Source organism: Hemibagrus wyckioides, linkage group LG05 (assembly GCF_019097595.1).
Source record: "Hemibagrus wyckioides isolate EC202008001 linkage group LG05, SWU_Hwy_1.0, whole genome shotgun sequence".
In the NCBI taxonomy this organism is placed as follows: Eukaryota; Metazoa; Chordata; class Actinopteri; order Siluriformes; family Bagridae; genus Hemibagrus; species Hemibagrus wyckioides.
In genome coordinates, this window is record NC_080714.1 from 26,889,259 (window position 1) to 26,911,758 (window position 22,500).

Sequence of the window (22,500 nt, forward strand, 5' to 3'; positions counted from 1 at the left end):
ACCCGAGTGTGAAAGAGTGGCCTTCTGACCCCAAAGGTCAGTTTATACAAATTGACAAGTGAGTCTTTAAAGAAAGAAAGATCTTCATTCTGCTGTTATCCTTTTGGGAAGACTTGCGAGTTTAAGCAAAAACTCTAGACAAAATGCTGAATAGAATGATGTACTAGTGATGATGCGCTAATTAACCCTACGGTGTGTCATATAATATAATATAATCATATTTGCAGAATGTACCAGAAAGTACCTGGACTCATGCTCTTCTACATTATCGGTGTATCACAAAGTTCCCCATCAGAGCAGCGTGGCATTAAAAAAATTCCCATGACTCAGTGTTGCATTTAATCCAAGTCTCAGTTTGTACCAGGGTGCCAATATTTTAATCTTCACCAGAAACACCAGAAAAACTACACATACATCTTCAACAAACCATTCTTAAATTCGACAAAACCACAAGAGTCAGATATTTCCTTTAAACAGAAATCCATTTGGCAATTAGTCTGTCTAGAACCCGCTGGTTTTTGACTTAGATTAAAGCTAAGAAATGTAAAATTGTGTCATATAACTGCAATGGATGTGTTTAACCAATCAGTGATATGCTCTACTGATAGCCCCGCCCCTAGGCCCCCAGCTCAGTACTTAAGCAAGAACTGACACCAATTTCTGGTAATTTTTCATTACATTACAGCTTGTGTGATGACAGAACTCGCAATAAACTGCAATATTAACAACCAAGCTACACCTTATAATAACAAGGATCTATTATTTATATTTTTACTACTAGGCTTATATTGAAAACGAAAACGTCCCTCACACACGCACCAAAAAATTCCCCACTGTCTTTCTTTTTTTAACATAGAAACCACCAAAAATAGACATGTTTGTTTACCAGCCATCTTGAGCATGCTGCTCCACCTGCTTCCGTTTACTCTGTTGTTTGTTTAACTCCTTCGTACAAGAGCTGCTAACGCGGCAATCGCAGAGTCAAGCTAACGAAGCGGAGTGTGTTTTTATCAGCAGCCCAGTTTCTATGCGAGTTACGATGGACATGCCTTCTTACAGAAGGAGAAAGGTTTATTAAATCAGTGTTTCCTCCTGGTTTCAGTCACGATTCAGACATGGAGGATTGTAAATTGGTGTTTTAATCATTCTCTCAGCTTCATTTGACGTCCTCCAAGTGTGTATATCTCTACGGAGGAATGGTGTCTACATTTTGAGGTGAAACATAAGCTACATACAGGAGGTGCTGAGAACTTGAGTACTATGACCTTCACAACAACAGAAATGGCTTTCAGGCTATAATTCAAATCACTTTTATCAATGCAGCTGTTCATCAATGTACATTGCTGTTGTTTCTAGTAACAGATCATTCACAGGACTTGTATGGCGGATATTAAACTTAACCCCAGTCTAATATTAAACGGGTTAAAAAGCTTTATTCACCAACAACAAAACCTTACATAATTTCTGATCTGCTGAAGGAGTCTCCAGCTCTCACAGCTCTTACGTTTTCCTCCACTATAAAGTCTTCAGGATGGAGGAGTCTGCATTTTACACTTTCTCCGTCACACCACAAGATACGATTTCTTTTGTTTTGTTAGTTTCAATGAAGAAAAGACAGAGACTAGAGATGGTATGACAGCTTGTTTACAGCTTCTGTAACGTTGCTGATTAGAGGTACAAACATGTTTTGCGAACGTTTGGCAACATTAAACGTAACTAAGTGGTTAAAAAGTACGTGTTCTTCATTAAAAAAAAGAACAGATTAGAAAACTGCTGTGGTATAAAAGGAGTAAACACTTCAGGACATGCTGTTAAAGGACATCCAATTATTTTATTGTCCTCAAGTGTTTTATTCCTTACTGAATAGTAAGCTACACTATATTGCCAAAAGTTTTGGGACATCCCTTCAAATCAGTTGAATTCATTGACTGGCCTGGGTCCTGACCTCAACCCCAAAGAACACCTTCAGGATGAATTAGAGTGGAGACTGCGATCCAGGCCAAAACTGGGACATCTGCCTTTACGTGCACATGAATGTAATATGGAGTTGTCCTGCCCTTTACAGCTACAACAGCTTCAACTCTTCTGGGAAGGCTTTCCACAAAGTTTAGGAGTGTGTTTATGGGAATTTTTGACCATTCCTCTAGAAGAAGTGTGGTCATTTGTGAGGTCAGGCACTGATGTGATGACGAGAAGACTGGGCACTCAGTCTCCACTCTAATTCATCACAAAGGTGTTGAGGTCAGGACTCTGTGCAGGTCAGTCAAGTTCCTCCACACCAAACTCACTCATCCATGTCTTTATGGACCTTGCTTTGGTCACTGGTGTGCAGTCATGTTGGAACAGGAAGGGGTCATCCCCAAACTGTTCCCACAAAGAGCATGAAATTGTCCAAAAAACGTCTTGGTATGAAGCTGAAGCATTAAGAGTTCCTTTGACTGGAACTAAGGGTCCGAGCCCAACCCCTGAATTCAATGATTTGGAGGGGTGTCCCAATACTTTTAGCAATATCGTGCATTTGTGATAATTAAGGAACTAAAATTTTCTTTTAATACTTCAGTGTCAATTCAACAAAAGAACTCCTAAGAGAAACGAGAACATGAAGAATGGTGGAAAGATCTAGAAAGCAGTTCAACAGGCCTGATGAACTTTGAGAACAACTTTGAGGTAACAAACAGCTTCAAAATGGACCTAAATAAAATTTATTTTTTTTAAATGTTAAGTTGAATATATATACTTTTAAACAGCTTTTTAGTGAGAGAAAATTCCCTGAAAGACTCCAGCATGCTAAGCTAGGTGTCACTACGGATTAGTGTAGTATTTAGCAACAGACAACCTGAGAGACCGGTACGGTTGCTAACACTTAGGGTCTCCTCGATGACGATGAGGTGCTGCGAGATGATTGGCTGTTCACTAGGGCACGTGCATCACGTGGAAACGCGTGGTCAATGACACCAAAACTACAGAAACTTAAGTTTCAAGATAAAAATCTGACATTTCACACTTTTTTTTTTAGCCGTTTCCTTTTTAAACACTGAATCCAGTGTTTGGTACTGATAAGGACATAAACTCGATACTCTTCCTGCAGTCAATTTCATTGTATTTGGCTTAAAATATAGTCTATTGGAAATAAAAGCAAGTCCTATACGTGGCTAAAATCATTCGGGTTTTTAGGATTTTTTTCTCAAATCGACTTTTAACCTGCTCTTATCAATCAAGCCAGAATTACTCATGTGAATACTTATTCCTCCTTAACAAAAAACAAAAACGCACTTACCAATTTGTTTAAACAACGGAGGTAAAGCTAAAAAAAACAAAACAAAAAAGTCTTTAGCAAGATCTGAAAAGGTGGATTTATCTCGTTTACCTGAAGGAGGAAAAAATGAAGTTTGAGTCCGGTGTTGCTCTCGGAATAAAAGCACAATGACAGATCAGGGAAGCAGAAATAAACGCCGCCAAAATTAAGCCTGTGGGGGGGGGTTGATAGGATGATATACGCAACAGCACCATCTAGCGGCTCGAGCCTGCGTTGCACCAGGATAGCTGTTGCTAGGATACCCAGAGTTGATGAGGGCCACCTGTGGCTGCTCGTGTCATAACACGCTAACTACGGCGTTTATTAGCGCCGTGACACCGAATTAATACGTTCATAATACAACTGTTGTGAATTTTAGTCGTTTGAGCGACAATAAAAACGATTTCATCGTCATTTCCACTTCAGAATATATATATATATATATATATATATATATACACAAAATATTGCTGAAATCAACATAAACTCTTAATTTGCGCTTTAGCTTTCCTTGTTGCTATGGTAATGTACAGCCTTGATACCTGTATCGTAAAGCTAGAAATATGCTTGTAGTGTACCTTTAAATTATGTTAAAGTTACATTCTATCTACTTTTCCTCTTCTTTTTTGGGCTTTTCTTTTCAGGGGTCTCCACAGCGAATCATCTCTCTCCACCTCTCCCTATCTCCTGCATCCTCAACACTTACACCCACTAGCTTCATTTATTCCATCCATATACCTCCTCTTTGGCCTTCCTTTTTGCCTCCTGCCTGGCAGCTCCATGGCCAACATTCTCCTACCAATATACTAGTTCCTGCTCCACAGTCTCAATGGTTTGTCTATGAATATTTAGGATTTCACTGTTCAAGAAAAGCAACAAATCGTTTTATCCAATCGTTCATATTCAGTAACCATTTTATCCTGGTCAGGATGGTAGACGAAATTTGAGCTCATCTGGGAACAATGAGCGTGAGACTGCAGGTGGGAGGAACCCAGAGAACCCGAGGAAAACCCAGACTGAGGCAGGTAGAATATGCAAAACTCCACACAGGACTGAAAGATAAAAACCAGGGACCTTGGAACTGTGAGACGACAGCGAGTGCTTCTCTGTTGATGAAGCACCTGGATTAATTTAGGAGAGATTGTTCCCTGATTCGAGATGATCTTATTTCACTGTTCATGGTTTTGATTAACAAATTTTGCTTTATGAAAAATATGCATGCAATCGTATATGAAAAAAAAAAAACTCACAATGAAAAGACCAGAAAGTATGAAAGAGAGAAAAAACAAGCAAAATAATAGTGGGATACAGAACACAGATTTATAGCGAATGGGAAATGTATTTGTAAAGACATTCTGCCCTCTAGTGGCTATATCTTGTAATTACATCAATATTCTCTAAACTCTTCTGATGTAAGGTGAGAAACACTTTCTAAAAGGAAAAAAAAACCCAGTTTATTAAAAACAGTATGATTTAATGTATTTCCAGTATAATTTGTATGGTTTCTAAGGTTTATTAAAAGCACGTTATCCGTATTAGAAATACTTTATTGACCTTGGCAGATCCACACCACATTTAATGTGCACAAACATTTAACTTGATTGATATACAAACCAGTAAATCAGACACAATAAAAAATACAAAAACAAAATCCACATACAATAAATAAATACAGATACCACAGATGATGAGGGTGGGGTCAGTTCTTTCTGCTTATTTATAGTGAATGGCTTCTGGGAAAGAGAGTTATTACTTGACCTATATATCAGGACACAATCTTTTCACATGACATGATTGTGAAGTGGGTGGAGCAGTAGGACTCCTCCCCCTTTCTGACGGGAGGGTCTATCTAAAGCTACTGCACTATGGCTCACTGTCCATTGTCACACACACACACTATATTTTCCATTTTATTCTATTACTAGTATGTTTCTGTTTATAATTGATAACTTATTCATTGTTATTTTTTACAATGTTTCTTTTGATTTATCTTACTTTTTAAAAATGTTTAACATAATATACTGATTAGAAATGAGTGTACAAAGACAGTTAAATAAAACAACAAAAAAATATTTTATTTTAATTTTTATTGCAGAGTTTAGCAGTGTGTTAGAGATGCATTTTATCCAAAACAATCAAGCAACTAAATGTGTTTTGTAAGTGAAATGCTCAGTAGTTTGTTGATTTTAAATAACAAGACAACATTGTGTAAATAATTATTAAATAAATGTGCAGTTAAAGAATGGAGGGGAAAGTTTCAAGCCTTTTGATTCAGAGATCGATATTTTCCACACAGCTATAAAACGAGCTTTTAACTTCAGCAAAATACGGAAACCTCATTCATTTCCATGTGTTTTTGTTTTTTGTTGCTATAACGCGTTACTGATGTCCTAAAGTCATGTAAACGACGCCATCGATCCCATTAAGAGCGCGCGCGCGCCAAAACTGTCAATAATGGCGGCACGAGGGGAAGTGGACGGCGGTTTCGAGCGCGCGCCGCAGCGGGAATCACGATCAATGGGGGCGGGGGGGCGGGTTTTATGTTACAAGAGTACAGTTAAGGAATGGGCGTGGCCTTACGCTTCATGGTCACGCCCCTCTCCACCCTTCTTCTTTTTTAGTACTCCTGACGTAGGCGGGAGCAAAGGGTAGCAACAGTTGCCTCGAGACCCCCGCGCTCGCGCACCATAGCGACTGTAGTCGTGGAGACCGTTTCTTACCAACAGCGGAGAGCAACAGCAGCAGCAGCAGCAGCAGCGGAAACTGGAGCCGAAACACAAAGTGTGTGTGTGTGTGAGATAGAGAGTGAAGAAAGAGAGGAAAAAGACAAGAAAACAACCAGGAACAAGGTGAACGGTGTGTTTTTAATGGTTTATTCCTTTATATCGGTTTGACGTGAAGAAATTTGAACTAGTTAGCTAGTCGGCTAGCTCGGTTGCTCTCACGCGCCCCGGTCAACTCTTACTCAAATACATATGTTGTTCTTGTTTGCGTTCTCCTCCTCCTCCTCATAACGTATAGGATCTGTTAGCGAACTTGCCGTGTGTGTTCCTGCGATGTTGCTTAACTTGTCTAGCTGTTGCTGTTCCCTTGCTAGCCGGCTATTGTTAGCCAAGCGGCTAGCTTAAACTTTTCCAGTGATCCGTTAAACCTAGTCTGAATCACAACCAGCGCTCGTGCCCTTCCACGCGCACGGGATCATGTTATAAGGTATGGACCGTGCCGTATTTCTCTGCAGTGGTAGATCGGTTCACTTTTGCCAGCGAACGCGTTAATGAACTAGTGTTTTAGTTCAGCTCTAAGACTATAAAGACTGCCTAAATACTGATATGTGCTTAATATGGGCTTTTCTGTCAGTCCGGAGAGATCTGGACGCTACATGGCAGTCCTCGAATCTGGTGTGAAGGTGTGAGAAACAGAGAAGATGAAGTCTTGCCCAGCTCGCTCGGAGGCAACAGGTTGTTTTCAAAGCCAGAGTGGTCTGCACAAGCAGAGGCAGGGTTTAGTGCTGATTTGTTTGTTAAACATCAAGACGAAATGATTTAGAAGATCATTCTGATCATCCTGGGATGTGATTTGTGTTCTGACCAGATCTGAGATCTGTTTTAATATTGACCAGATGTGGAACGAAACGTGGGATCCAAACTAAAGCATTAATCCAACATGGATTCGATTTCATTTAGAATCAGGTTTTGATCTCCTGAAAATGGATCTTCATCTCTAGCTCCAGTGGTGTATTGATCCGATACACAGCATCCATATCTCTCCCGGCTCCGTTTATATACTTTGTGTTTAATATGCAGTGTATTAATGTATATTAAATGGTTAAATATAACTCTATACAGAGAGGTTTATTTTATTTTTTATAGGTTAGGGTTTTTGATGCTTGACTGCAGTAAAGCTGGAGAGGAGAGAAAAGGCAAAGAAAGCTGAAGTGTTTCCCAGCTCCGTCAGAAGCAACAGGTTGTTGTTTTCAAGCCGGTGTGATGTGTGAAGCTCTAGACTGAACGCTCAAGCTGAATAAAATGGAAACGTTTCCGGACGTCCGTCTTGGTCGACTTGGGGTTTGATTTGCAGTTTTGTCTTGAATCTATTTGTTTTTGCCTTTCATCAGATTCCTGTTTTAAGGAATCAGCAAAACAGCTGTAATGCATTTACTGTTTAATGCCTCAAGCATTAACTCCACACTGGGTTTGTTTGTTTGTTTGTTTGTTTTTGGTTCCCATTAGGATCATATTGGATCTCAGGAGCACTGACATCTTGCTTTAGGGGTGATCTGATATATCAGAGTTATCAGATCTACTCCGTACAGTACTGACTGCCGTGGCTCTCGTGTGTGTAGTCATATGTTTCTTGATGTGTGTGTGTGTGTGTGTGGATAATCCTGCTGTATTAGTAGATTCTGGCTTGATTTTCGAGGCTATAAAAGAAAAATCTGCAGTGTTTCCAGCTCGGTCAGATGCAACAGGCGGGCAGTTGCACAAGCAGAAGCAGCAAAGCACTAACTTGACCATTTTATAGATTGATTTGTTTTTTTTAGCACAGTGTAAATCATTTGAATGTTTCTGAACATGCTTTTGATTGAAATTACAGTATTTAATTCAAGCGTTCCATGAAGGAATCTGATGCACATCGTATCTCAGGGGTGTATTGATCCGATACCGAGCGATTGTCTCTTGTCTCGATTCCTGAACCTGTTTTTTATTCTCTTCTATCGAACCAAGTGTGTAGAGGAATTGCTTTGGCATGGCTTGTGATTATTAGTCCTGGAATGTGTGGTACAGGTGGACTGATCCCCCCCGAATTGTTTTTATTTTTTTTTTTTACCACCTCACTGATTATAACCATTTTCCTGTAATGAGCAGTTGGCGTGGTTCGACATGTACACTCGTGCTTTTAGTCATTCATTTTCTTCTTTCCTTAACACTTTCCAATATTCAACACACAATGATTGGACGTGTTTGCACGAGCCAGCGGCTAAACTGAAAGGAATTTTCCATACAGAATTCATTTTTTTATTTAGACATCTTTAGGGGTGAATCTTTACAAAAAAAAGTGATGTCACGAGAGCGATCGTTATTAGCTCATTAACAGTTAGCACTCGTCAGAATCAGGGCTGTAGGGATACCATGTTTAGACAGAGTATGAGAGTGTCTATGAGAACTGGTACTGAAATAAGTAAGCCGCTTAATAGTAATCCGCCACATGTGGAAAAGAAGATGATGTTTATTTCGCGCACGTGTGTGTTTATGCAAATGGGTTTGTCGTAACAGTAGCTGATTTTAAATTTTAAGCTAGCTATATTAGTCAGAGATGTGGCAACTGATCAAGAACAGCATACAGGGTATACAGGGTACAGCTCATCTGTTGTTCTAGATGTGTTTTCGCAGTGTGTTTAATTAACCAACTCCACAGCTTGGTGACTGCGTGGTTCAGATTGTGATTCTTAAGCGAGAAACACATCCAGGGCTGTGGCTGTTCATTAGCACATCCATTAAGTTTACGTCAAATAGTTAATCTGATGTTGGTCACGGAGTGCTGGTAAACGAACATGTTATCAATGCACAGAATATTGTGTTCTCAGCATATTGTCACCTTCTCCACAAAGTTCTCCACAGAGCTGCTGAGCAGATTTTTCTTCAGACAGCATTCTCCCTTAACTATCAGGTCTGTTCCTTTTGAATGACTGTATTAGTGCAAGTGTGTCCTTATCTTGGATTGCATAATTTTGCTTTTTTGGGAAGAAATGTCAGTCAGTCATGAGATCACTGTCACATCTTAGACCACGATAAAGAGCTAGGGGGTTAACGCGATCAAAAGACAAAAATCCAGAAACATTAGCACGTGTGTAGCGAGGACTTATTGTGAGTTTATTATAAGAATCATTGCACCACCGCTGACATTTTCTCTGGAGATAATCATCGCAGACTCCAACCGGCAATGCCAGCGTAGATTAAATTACGCATTATGCTCCACACTCACATCTGACAGGCTCGCGGGGAACTCGTCGGGCGCCACAATGGTTGGAGCCCGCTCATCCGAGCCCTGTCATTTTTGTCGCTCGTGTTACACCTGAGCGGCGGAAAGCGCCTTAATGAGCGCCTCTCATGACAATGGCTCACGGGCCAGGTGTCGCCTCCGCCTCGCTATTGATCCCTCTTTATCAGCGAGCAGCCGTGCCTCTGAAAGCCGCACCGATAATGAGGGTAATCGCTGTGCTGAGAGAGAGAGAGAGAGAGAAAGAGAGAAAGAGAGAGTCAGGCTAACAAGACGCTGTGGTCCACTCTCGTCCTGGCTCTCCTCTGGGCAACTAATCACGTTAGGACAGCTCTGATCCGCTCATTAACGAGAGGCTCCGGCTGTCAGAGCGAGCTGACGAGGGTCGAGGGAGCTGACGAGGACGAGTTTCTTCCAGAGCGTGTGTGTGTGTGTTTGTCAGGTGTGCCGGTGATTTCTGGATCGCTGGAGCAGAAAACCTCCCCCTGACTCTAAACGAGTCTCCGATGACGTGCGAGGCAGTGCCTCAGTAATGAAATATGTTGTCACAGGTGTATTTCCAGGCAGAATCGGCCTTCCCTGTCGATTGAATGATTCATGGAATCACCGTTAATTATTGATGGGGTCAGACACTTGCATCCTGGCCAAAGTTATGTCCAGTCAGACAGAGGAATGAGACTCGCTTTGCACCATACATGATTTTCAAACTCTCCCGCCTTCCCTGTGTCCTGCTCGAGACTCTTTTTAGTCTTAACAGAGTTGCAAGGCATGGAGCGATAATCAGTTCTTTGTTAAAAGTCTATCTTATCCATCCATCCATGCAACCGTCCATCCGTCTATTCGTATGAGAGACACATTCACTGAAAAAACAACCAAGTGTTTGTCAGGGTTTTTTTTCCCAGCCACCACAAGCCTCTATATCTCTCAATATCTCTTCAAACTCTTCATCTGGGTGAGCGTGAAGACCAGAACATAATATTTACATTCTTTTCATCCTAATCAAATAATTCAGTCAGCCCTCGTGCCGTGTATAAAGGTGGTGAAGTATGTAACCATGATGAAGTTTGGGCACACATTGCGGTTGGAATGATTGCAAATTAAAGCCTGGCTTGATGTTTTGGACGCTCTCCAGACCACAACCCGTCACCCCTCAGTTTGTGATTCCTTCCCTCTAATCTTCAAATCATTTTCTTTCTAATCAAGCTGAAAATAAATCAGAATAAGGCCACCTCATTCCAGGTTGCTAATTATTCTGGGATTTAAAGATGAGGGTAAAGTAAAGAGCTGAAAATCATTTGCTCACTCTTGTTTCGACAAAGTTTCTGAATCGGCCCGTGGAGTCTGAATCAGCCTTGTTAATTCCATCCCACACGCCCTGCGCGAAAGAAAATAAAGGAACGGGAATGAAAACTGCAGGCCAGCCGAAGCAGAACAGCTGCTGTGTTTACATGGCAACTTGATACACAAATACAGGCTGAGTAACGGAAAGACAGGGGCTGCCCTCGAGCCTTTGGCCTCAAGCTTTCAAAACTTTTTCTTTTCTCTATTTAATGCAGTTATCTTTATTTTTATTCTTCTGACAGGCGCGTGGAGTTGCAGCATGTACAGGCAGGTCAGAGGCCAAAGGTGTGTGGAGAGATGTCGAGATGAGCAATTGTCGTGTAGAAGCTGGATTTAACTCTTTATTTCCGTAATCCTGAGCCTGAGCATTTCATCTCCTTTAATCCGCCCCGGCCTTTTGATACGTCGTTCTGCTCAGTCGACTTTATTATCTCACTCCGCCGAATAAAACTCCCTGCTGAAGAATTCAGAACAAAAGTCGCCGGCTTCATTCAGGCAGAATAGAGAACGTGGAATGATAACGCCGAGACGAAGAGGGTGTAACCTCTTCCTTTTAGTCTCACCCTCTCACCTGCTCACAAAACCATACACATGAATGCAAGCGACCAAACATGCGGCTTACACGAGGGTTCATTCGCCGGGTGTCATTTCATTTCGACTAGCACGTGACAAAATAGATGTTTAAACAACTAGCCCCTGGAAGCTCCAGTGTGCAGCGCAGTTCTGGTTAAAAAGCCTAAATAAAGCAAAGCACAAAATTACTAGCTAACGTAATGCATAACAAGTTGGTTAGTTTACTACAAGCGAAAATGTCTTTTGAGACTGGCTAGCGTTCTTTTTCCCTCTCGATTTGTTCAACGTAAGGATTCTGCACACATATTTACATTATATAGCATGAAATTATGTAAGTGTTTATAGTTTTAGCTGAAGCGGAATACACCATAGTGTAAAGTTAAAGATCTAACCCTAGGACCCAAACATGAGAGTTGCTGGGATTTTAACACATGACCTTCTGAATCATCGCTCAAAGCCCTAACCACTAAACCACCGCAGCTAGCTCCACCACATCTATCTCTGAATTAAGGAACTATTACATTTTTACACAGTAGCAAGATGCATTTACGCTAAAAATAAATGGATGCTGATGAAAATTTTAGGAAATTGAATCCGAAATGGTTTGGTCACATCAGCGGATGTGTAAAAGCATACACTTTCATCACGTCCCAGTCAGAGTGGTTTTCTCTGCCACCAGTCTGACCAGCATCAAATCTGCATTGTCCCCAAGGTGCAGGCTAAAGCCCCCTTCTGTGAAATCCACCTAGCTGAGAAGGTAGCTCCTTAACAAGGCGATTTAAAGCGGCTCAACCCCGGTCAACTGTTCACTATTTACAAGTGCCCGTGTTAAACCGTATTTGACCACGGCCTCAACTCTGAGACGTGTCAGCAGCGGCGTCGACAGTAACCCTACACTGTGGCCAGCTTTTAAACGGAGCTCAGATCACAAACGGACAGCTGCACTGAGTTCCCCTAGGTGTGTGCGCGAGTGGGTGATGGGACGGCCCGATATGGCTCGCGCTGACATCTTTAACCGTGTTATGCGCGTGCACTACGGCTCTATTTAGCCCAGACTGTAACGCTGCTCATCCTCAGCTGGCACCTTGTGGTCTGCCGAAATATTTCCCTGTTGTTGAGTCAAGTCCACGTTATTTATTCTGACAGAACGTTTCTATTGCGACTTCAAGTGCAGATCCACATTCAACATGGGACTCTGTCAACTAATATCAATATCAGAACTCTTAACTAGGCTTGGGTCAGTAACTGGTCACTAACTGTCAAGACTGGATAATGCTGTAGTGCTTATTTAAAGTTAATTTTTCAAATCTTAAAGTAAATTTTTGTAGCTGTGCTGGTGTGACCAGTCGACTGAATCGCTTGGAGGGAGTCTGTTTTTTTGCATTAAAAATTTATAAATAAATAAAGGTTGCTCCATAACCTACACATTTCAGATTCATTTAGCTTGCAAATCATTTTCAAGTGTAGAATCGACTCATTTTCGAAGCCTTGTGAATCGATTCCTTTTCCAACCGACTCCTATCACCTTGTTCAACCATTACTGTTTGTTTTGTTTATTTATTACTTGCATATCATAGAAATTTCATCTTATAGGGGCAGTGGTGGCTCAAGTGGTTAAGGCCCTGGGTTGTTGATCAGAAGGTCAGGGTTCAAGCCACAGCACTACCAAGCTCAACTGTTGGGCAATTGAGCAAGGCCCTTAACTTTAACCTGCATCATAACTGCCCCTGCGACTTGACCCCAACTTCCTCAGCTGGCATTTCCACTGTGCTGTGCTGGGTTACATCTTCTGTTTTAACATAAACGCCTCGCAGAAACTGTCATTGTATTCGTAGTCTCCGCCCTTGAAGCAATGACGTATTCAATTAAATCCACTCTCTGGCCAATCACAATCCAGAATCCGACATTGTTCTTATTTTGATACGACATATTGTACAGCGATTTAGCCGCGACTTTCTTATTTGGATATTAGCCTGGACTCGTGTGTGAACGAAAAACAGACAGCGTATTGATGCTGGAAGCGTGAGCGTTATCAGGCGGGTGAGGTGTTTGAGGTGAGACTGTGGAAACGGCTGCTCTGTGCTCAAACAAACATGGAAAGAGAGGGAGAGAGAGAGAGAGAGAGAGATGTAGGAAGAGAGAAAGAGGAAGAGAGAGAGGTGTGGAGAGGAAGGGGAGGGGGAGAGAGAGGGAGAGAGAGAGGGGCAGGGTGCCGATTTATAGTTTCAGTCACTCTTAATACATTAAACACCTGTAGCTTTGTGGGCTGATATGAATCAATCCTCGCTTGTGGCCTTCTGAGTGGGAGCCAGCCGTGATTCATCTCTCTCCCTCTCTCTCTCCCTCTTTCCCAGGACAAGCTTTAAACACGCTTCAGCAACAGGTAACAACATGCCAGGAAATGAAAATGTTTTTCACATACAGACTCACCCTCACTGCAGCCTTCCCTCATCAGTGCGTTCTTTACATTCCACCTGGTTTGTATCATAGCTACACAACGACTAATTAAATTTCCTGCCACTAACAGCACACTGAGGCCTTTAGATTTGCATGACAATAGACCTCTCAGCCCCCCCCCATTCTCTCTCTCTCTCACTCAGTCTTTCGACATGGACAGTATAGACACCGCCTTCCCAGTATTTCCCTCTCCTTTGTTTTATAGACACAAATGCAAGCCAAATCCCAATTTTCTGCATAATCAAGTCAATCCTAGCGCTAAATTTCGTCTAGGTCAATATTTATCGTGTCGTTCCTAAGAGATGAAGAACAGAACCAGCGCTTCATGTTTAAAGACGTTCATACCACAGCGCCGGCGCGTTCCAATCGCTTGATTCTGATTGGTTTAGAAGGTGTTGAGTAATTTTCTCTAACAGCAGCTCTGATGAATCACAGGTTGATTTTTAGAGTCTCCAGTGCAACAGTTTTCCAGAGAATTTTGCAAGTTTGTGTTTCTCCGTGACGTGACAAGCTGCACTTTTCGAAAGAGAGAAATGAGAGAGGCTGCTGAAGGAACTTCCATTTATAGCTGCTATAAGAAGCAAGTGTTTATTTCAACACTATGTATAACTATGAGTGGATAAAAATGGATGTCGGTCTTTAATAAAATAAAAAAAAAAAGGTTATGATTATCGCTAACATTTTGCTGTGGGATCAGAGGAATAAAACATGTTACTGGAAAATCATTGTTGTGTTGGGAACGATAACTCCTGGCTCATCACACCACCATATCGTTGATGATTTTCCTGTTACAGCATGCCACAAAGGGTTTTATTTCTGTATAAACATCGAGCCATTGGGAAAACTACTAAGAATAATACTGAGAGATCTGATTGTGGGAAATACTATTAATAATAATACTGAGAGATCTGATTGTGGGAAATACTATTAATAATAATACTGAGAGATAATTGGCATGAGAATGTGAGAAATAAACAAACCAACATGAAGTATTAGCTGCTAATTCTTTGCTAGATTACTTCCTGCAGAACCTGGGAATCTGTGAGCTTTTAGCGTTTTCATTCTGCTGAGTGGAAATTTACTTCCATTAGCCGTTCAAACGGATGAATCACCTTTGAGCTCTCGTCGGACCGCATCCTCTTTCCGATAAAACCACCTAGTTAATCACATCATGTTTACACTTCAGCTTAAGGTTCTCACGTTCAGGGAGTTAAAGTTCCCCTTCTGTAAAATGAACCTCTGCCGCCGGAAAATTTCTGCTTTTGCGTTCCGCCCAAGACCCGGGTGTCATTATGCGTCTGAGCGACGTGTGGAATACCGTAACCTCATTACACCGCAGGCCCCCAGGTCACTAGTTCACTCCAGTTCCTGCATAAAACACCCGGAATAATGCAGAGCGCTTTCCTCCGCCCATACCAACATCCTGTCCATTTATTCTCGGCCCTCGAGGGCCGTGTGTTTGCAGAGACGTCTTTTTTTTTCTTATGCCTCTGAATGCCCATTCAAGCCACATCCAGCATCTGAATAGACGGGGAAGTGCTTGTTGATTCGAACCCCGCGCGACTCTTGCTCCACGGCAATTGTTATCGCTCTATTGTAAGAACGCGTCAAACAGACACGCAAGAGGCTTAAACGCCGGTCAAAAGCCGGCAGCACAGCGGGAGTGAAACTTACACCATGCTGTTCGATCGGATTGGTTTATTAAAAAAAAAGAAACTTCCAAGTCCGTCAACCGTTCTCACGAATCACGGGTCGATGGTACGATCATTTAACGCCACAGTAAATGAGATGGATTTCATTTGGAAATGTCCAGACTCACTTTTTTCAGCTTAACTGTTTTAGTTTTCAGTTCAACTCTCCTCTTCTACAAGGTTTCTCCAGGGTTCACACGCTGGTGTGTTTTTATGGATGATTTACATACTACATACATCTTTAATCCAGTGAGCTGTATGCAAGGCTATCTAATAAACGTTCTTTCGCTTGTCTAATAGCATTACTGAGAGAAAGGTTTGTGCACTCTAATAGAAATAAACCAAAAATAAAAAGCCAGTTTAGCTACACTTTGGAGAGTTTATTGGCCATACGGTGCACTACACAGGGTGCCATTATTTTTGCAGTAACATGCATTTGTGTAGCAGTTGAATTGGACCACACTGAATACTTGAAGTTCAGATCCTCAAGTCCTCTCTGCCATTTTGTTTGAGCAGTATGTATGAGCAGTAGGAAGCCAATTTGGGATTCTTTCTCCTGGCTAGGCTAACATGCACCGTTACCATGGAAACGGCCGTAAATAACCTTGTCGTGCCTTTGTCCGTACGCTAAGCAGAAACGTGGATGCGCACCAGCTCATTGTTCTAAGACTTTAACAGCGAGTCTTACATGGAGTCTTGGGTTTGTGGGTCTGGCAGCGTTCAGGTGGCTTGAGATCGTATGAGCTAGAACGTCATCAAGATGGCTGCCAAGTGCACCAAAGAACTCCAACTCTGTTGATCGGCTCTGAAATAGCAAAATTAGGCTAATCTGTGCGTTTCTCTTTTTAAAACAATGCTTTATGTGGATCTCCTGGATTGATTAGAAGGCATTCCCTGAAATCTAGAGCTCCCTCCCCCGGCTTTGACCTTTTCCAGGATTTGTCGACTTACAACCTGGAACTGAACTGGGAATAATGTGGGATTTTATCTACACAAATTATCCCCTACTATTGAAGTGATAAGGAAATATAGATAATATAGAAATATAGACAAATTTATTTACACACAAACAAAATGCTGACGTATTCACACCCTTGTTATTGTAAAACCCTTAAATATGTTCTAGTAAAACCAGTTTGCCATCAGAAGTCACATAATTAGTTGAATGGAGTCGAGTGTGATTAATGTGTCATGTGATCTGTTCCTGGAAGAACCCAGAGATTGTTTTAGAACACACAGCATTCTGAAGAACAAGAAGCTATCCAGATAAGTTCCGGAGAAGTATTAATGAAGGTTTGTGTGTAAAAATGTATTGTATTATGGACTGTAGTTTCACGACCTCTGTAATCCCGGTTAAATCCATTTAAGTTAAGAAAAGTCCACCGTGGTGAATACTGTAAGCAGGTCTGTCGCATGCACGTGTTAGCGGCTCACGCAGCTGTTTGTTTTCTTGAATATAAACAAAAAATTAGCATCATTAAGCCCTCAGAAATTGCATTCCTGCATTTCACAAACAGTGACCACACCTGTTAAAAGTCAGGTGCGTCCAGCGAAACAATCGCTACCGTTATGTAAGAACAGATACCATTTCAACATCCGAGTAAACAAAACAGCTGTACCAGACGCGGTCTGGCGAGGCGAGAGAGCGGCCAAGTGGCAAGCAAGTTAGTTTTCCACAGCCTGTTGTTCAAGGCGCTCCCCAGGAATCGGATGTTGGCCCACTTTTATTTTTCATTTGAATGCTATATCTTGAATTTGCTACATTATTTTGCATTGGTAAAGGGCTTGGTTGTTTTTGGAACCTTTAGTGTTTGTCAACACGAGTGGAAGATGAAGCCACAGACGTGCGCATCGAGATTTTTGGCCGGGTCCGAGCATGGAATGCCGTGGCTGAACAGGATCCATCAGAGAAAAACGGTGCAGAAAAAAAGACCAGGTTTATAAATGTGAGCTTTTTCTTGAAGTGAACACTAGACGGAAGTTTTCTCACGGCTCGGTGTGAGTCAGGTCTTCGCCGCGCGAGTGTCATTTGACCCGCGTTTCTCTTTTTGCTGCTGGAATTTTCTAAGACGATTCCAGACTAAAAAGGAAGGCAGGGAAAAATGCTCTCAAGTTGCTAGCAACAGGTTGCTATGTTTTGTTTATGTGAATCAGCAGTCAAGCTGCGTTCACCGTGTAATAAAAAGAAACTGTTTTCAATGAAATGAAAAAATCATGCAACGTCAGGTAGAGGGCTTGGAGGAAAACACGTGATCCGTGTGATTTTCACCGTGGCACGGTTGTTGGAATTTTAGAAGTCTCTTGGGATTTTCTTTAATGCACAGGGGTCTTTAGAGTTTATAGAGAATGGTGCAGAACATTAGCCAGGCAGCTTTGAGCTGATAGGAAGGGTATGGTAGCTCAAATAAACACCTGGTACAGCCACGCTGCACAGAAAAGCATCACAACTCATCGAATGTTGAGGCAGATGGGACGCAACAGCACAAGACCACATCGGGAATCTGATACTGCGCTGGGGACATAATCCTGAAAGCTAGACAGGTGAAGACTCCTGGGGGGGCTAGACAGGAAATGGTTTTCCCGATCTTTGGAATCTGATCCGTGATATATTTAGACCTGGATATCATACAGTATCTATGAATCTCAATATCAGTACAGTATCATACAGTATCTATGAATCAGTATCTATGAGCTCAATCTCAATTGAGCTGCACTTTTGTATTGTGTACAACAATAAGATGTGTGTTTCAAGCCAGTGGAAATCTTTAACCAGTGACGGGAGCGCGTCGATGCCTGCGTTTCCTTTCCCTAGCGACCCTGTGTTGTTCCATTGCTATGGGCAACAAGGTGGCCTGACAGCAGAAGGCTGGAGATGCTCCTTTTTGTCGTCACTGAAATCGGGGGAGGAGAAGGAAGGGGAGGAGGGGAGCGGACGGAGAGGACCACGTCCTTGCCGAAACACCCACATGTAAGAGTTTATGTGGAGGACGCGGGCTTCCTCCCTCACAGCTGCGCTTCAAAGTGCTTCAAAACACTTTTCCTTTTCCAGCACCGGGCTGGGGGTGGAAATCTGGAAAGGTTTATAGGGTGTGTGTGTGTGTGTTGAAGAGGTGGGGAAGGGGCTCTGGGGAAGCGGAGAGTTGTAAGTGTGAACAAACGGTCTCCATGGCGACAGCGGGCTGCCGTGGTGATGGATGGAGTGAGGAGGGAGGATGAGGAGGAGATCAGCCTGAGTTTGCAGATTTTCTTCTCTTTTTTCCTCTTCTTTTCTCTTCTTTTTCTTTTTTTCTTTTCCTCTGTTCTTCATTTGGTTCTAGTCTTCTTTTCTTTTTATGTTTTTTTTCTTCTCTTCTTGTCTTCTTGTTCTCTTCTCTTTTCTTCTTGTTCTGTTTCTCCTCTTCTCTTCCTCGATTTTCCTTCTTGTCTCTCATTCTTCTCCTATCTCTGTTCTTATGTCTCACTTGTCTCTCTCATCTCTTGTCTCATATCCTGTGAATCCCTTTCTCTTCTTTCTCTGTTGCTCTTCTCTTCTCTTCTCTTCTCTTCTCTTCTCTTCTCTTCTCTTCTCTTCTCTTCTCTTCTCTTCTCTTCTCTTCTCTTCTCTTCTCGTCTGCAGGTCTCTGGATGGTTTTCAGTGCATTAGTTATAAATGAATGAACCTTAATGAATTAAGCGTGTGTGTGTGTGTGTGTGTGTGTGTGTGAGTGAGAGAGAGAACCTATGTACCTTTACAGTAGTAAATGATGAGAGTTTGAATAAGATGATCATGCTCATTTAGAAAAAGATGAAAACACACACACCTTACACTTGTCATTCAGGAACTCCATCCTTTAATTTGGGTTTTCTTTTATACAGATGCATACAGATGTTGTCCTCTCTCCTCATTAATCAACTCATCCACAGTTTCCACATTTTGCCATGAGGGACCCCTGAAAAATTCACTGCTGGGGAATCACTCAGTGCTCCTCGAATATTAAACAAACATATTTCTATTAGAGCCTGACCCTTTCATCCCTGACAGATTCTCACTGCGCTTTATAGCATAGCGCTCTCTCGGCTGTTTACACGCCGCGGATAAGAGCACCCGCTAAACGGCTAGCACGTAAACGGATACTTCCCGTGCGCACGTGTTGAATTTCCGTGTGTTACATAGTCGATTATCAGCACACACACCCAGCAGCTGGAAAAGTCATCTAGTGAAATAGTTGTTGATTTTGGAGTGCAGAGGTGTAAAGCAGGCTTTTTGCCCCCCCTCCTCTCACCCAGTAACCCACCCCCCCACCCCCACCTTCCTTTGCTCTTTCCTTATTCTCCAAGCTTTCCTGATTACTTTTACATTCCTTGTCAATTTTGTTCTGGAGGCTCCAGATCACAGCAGGCTCAAAGTTCCTGAAATCAACTCCACAAATAATCGTAGAAGGGATATAATTGGAGCTGTTCCCCCCTCACCCCTACAACACCCCCCAGTAATACAACCCCCCTTCTCCACCCTTCCCCCCACCCCCAAGTGGCTGAAATGAATAGGTTACGTATTTATTGTTGTAAGTTTCTGGTTAATGTGAGATAGACGGCTCGCTCTGGGGACAGCATTGTTTGGTTTGGGAAGTATTCTGCCGGTCGCCTAGCAACAGGCTCCTGGAAACGGGAGTGGACTGTGTTGCTACTGGCAACGGTTGTTGCTCTGCAAACAATGTGGGCCGGAGCGCAAACAAGAGCCAAGACCGTGGGCTCCGGCACTTAATTGAACATCTGCATGTGTTTTTCGAGCGCTCTTTAAGTTAGCTTCCTTTTAATAATAAGCGTCAGACTGCCCCTTAACCATAATAATAAGAGTTTTAACTTTATTTGCGCAGCACCTTTCAACACTAAAGTGCTTTTACAGGGTGCACAAGAATGGAGAGAAAGCCTCAGGCAGAGAGAAATAAATCAAACACATGACTTAAGTAAAAGCGTGTGATTGGAAGCAAGCTGGAAAGAAAATAATAATGATTATGATGATTGAATAGATTTTTATTCTTTTTAGTTCTCGTTTGTTTTTTAGCTTTAACACCGAATCGTCTCAGAGCCGCTCGCTAACATGACGCAAGATGATCTTTTCTTTCTCCTGTTCATGAGGGAATGGCGTCAGGTTTAATGGCGGCTCTTTGTGTGTGGACCGGTGTGTACTGTAACGAAGCTCCGGCAGCTCTTTCCGTCCCGCAGCCCAGACGAGCGCAGGCCCCCCGCAGGGCGCTGCTTTTGTGCTGCACTGAGCAGCTGGTGGGGAATTTAATGTGGCTTTTAACCTCGGCGAGAAGCCTGTGCTGAGAACGTCCCGGACCTCCAGCCCTCCGCTCTTCACACGCTCGCTCACACTTAATTAAAGTTCTACTCAGGAGCTCCCTCAGGACAAAAGCACCGTCTGAAGGGCGCCAGCTCAAGTCCCTCTGTTCCTGACGTACTGAAGGGCTGAAGTAGCACCTGGAGACTAGCAGCCTTCTCTTCTCTTCTCTTCTCTTCTCTTCTCTTCTCTTCTCTTCTCTTCTCTTCTCTTCTCTTCTCTTCTCTTCTCTTCTCTTCTCTTCTCTTCTCTTCTCTTCCTCGATGTCTCTCATTCTTTTCCGTTCTCTGTTCTTATGTCTCTCTTGTCTCTATCTCATCTCTTGTCTCATATCCTGTGAATTCTCTTCTCTTCTCTTCTCTTCTCTTCTCTTCTCTTCCTCGATGTCTCTCATTCTTTTCCGTTCTCTGTTCTTATGTCTCTCTTGTCTCTATCTCATCTCTTGTCTCATATCCTGTGAATTCTCTTCTCTTCTCTTCTCTTCTCTTCTCTTCTCTTCCTCGATGTCTCTCATTCTTTTCCGTTCTCTGTTCTTATGTCTCTCTTGTCTCTATCTCATCTCTTGTCTCATATCCTGTGAATTCTCTTCTCTTCTCTTCTCTTCTCTTCTCTTCTCTTCTCTTCTCTTCTCTTCTCTACTGTTCCTCTATTTTTCTTTCTCACCCTCTTTCATTCCCATCTGTTCTCATCTCATATTTTCTCAACATTTCCTGCCACTTATTTTTCTTCTCAGATGTCCTCCTCTTCTCTCTTTCTTCCTCTTTTTCTCATCCCTCCTGTTTTTATCCTCTTCTCTTCTTGTTCCTTGACCTCTTCTCTTTTCATCTCTCCTTTCATCTTTCCAGTTTCCTCCTTTCTCTCCCTCTCCCTCCCTCTCTCTCTCTCTCTCTCTCTCTCTCCTCTCATCCTTTACTACCCATCAGCGGGTGAAATCTCCTCCTCTCCCCTCACCGTGTCTCTCTTTTCCTTTCATTCTCTAATCTCCTCACCTCTCCTGTAATTTCCTCCTTCTCTCCGTAACCTTTATGGGCTCAGAACTGAGGTTAAATGCCACACAGAATCTCATCTCCCGCTCTCCTCCTCCTCTGTTCCTCCTGTGAAGAGTGATGTGGTCACAGTGGAGAGCGAGTGGAGGATCTGATGTTTAAAGTTCAGGGACACCGAGTTAAATGAAGTCAGAGTTAACCCGGAAATTCATTCAGTGATCTGCAGAGAAGGGAGTCTGAGAGCAAATTTTTAAAATGACCGCACAACAGCGAAGTGTCCGTCACCCGTTGCATCCGCGTGTTAATTTTGCCTTCTCGCTGACCGATCCTTCAGAGAGGGGTCCAGGGCGTGTAGTCGAGGGGCGCAGGGACAAAAATAACACCGTTGATCCCCGTGTCTCCGTCCAAACTCCATGCTATTGGGGGAAATGGAAAAAAATGGAGGGATGCTTCTGGCATATTAACGGGAGTCACTTTTTAGTATTTAGGAAAATCTAATCCTGACACTCCGATGTTTCGGAGCTTTTTTTTCCAGAGCGGGTGTCTGAGCTTGTGCCTAATTGTTTTGGTGGTATTGTTCATCACTAGGGGCAACCGCTTTTTTTTTTTTTTTTCCCTCCCTGCAGTCTTGTCAAATCAGGCACTAATATTAGTCACTAATTAGCAGAAGGGTAAAAAATATTTCTGACCAGATATCTCTGACAGATTTAATCATGTGCATAATGCATGGTGCTCGTCGTCCTGCTATGTTAAGTACTGGTTTTAAAACAAGCTGTCCATCAAAAACAATCTCTCTCTCCCAATCTCCCCCCCCATCTCTCACTCTCTCTCTATCCCCCC

The 22,500-nt window shown here is 42.5% G+C and overlaps 2 protein-coding genes and 1 long non-coding RNA gene across 10 annotated transcripts in view; 2 read left to right on the plus strand and 1 right to left on the minus strand.

The window, feature by feature from the left end:
* Window positions 1-3,490, minus strand: part of acsbg2 (acyl-CoA synthetase bubblegum family member 2) — a 29,652-nt gene extending 26,162 nt beyond the window's left edge. The window contains exon 1 of the mRNA XM_058389627.1: window positions 3,368-3,490. The gene's annotated coding sequence lies outside the window, so the exon portion shown is untranslated. The remainder of the gene's footprint in view (window positions 1-3,367) is intronic.
* Window positions 1-5,535, plus strand: part of LOC131352999 (uncharacterized) — a 16,921-nt gene extending 11,386 nt beyond the window's left edge. Inside the window, exons 2-4 of one of the 2 annotated variants that reach the window (XR_009204574.1) lie at window positions 2,561-2,667; window positions 3,940-4,127; window positions 4,224-5,535. This is a non-coding gene — a long non-coding RNA (uncharacterized LOC131352999). Of the gene's footprint in view, window positions 1-2,560; window positions 2,668-3,939 lie in introns of both variants that reach the window. The other variant, XR_009204573.1, reaches the window with a different exon arrangement.
* A 382-nt stretch (window positions 5,536-5,917) lies between these two features.
* rfx2 (regulatory factor X, 2 (influences HLA class II expression)) overlaps window positions 5,918-22,500 on the plus strand; it is a 39,010-nt gene continuing 22,427 nt past the window's right edge. For 2 of the 7 annotated variants that reach the window (XM_058388773.1, XM_058388778.1), the window contains exon 1: window positions 5,919-6,151. The gene's annotated coding sequence lies outside the window, so the exon portion shown is untranslated. Of the gene's footprint in view, window positions 6,152-13,560; window positions 13,590-18,169; window positions 18,323-22,500 lie in introns of those variants that run through there. The other 5 variants (XM_058388775.1, XM_058388776.1, XM_058388779.1 and 2 more) reach the window with 5 other exon arrangements.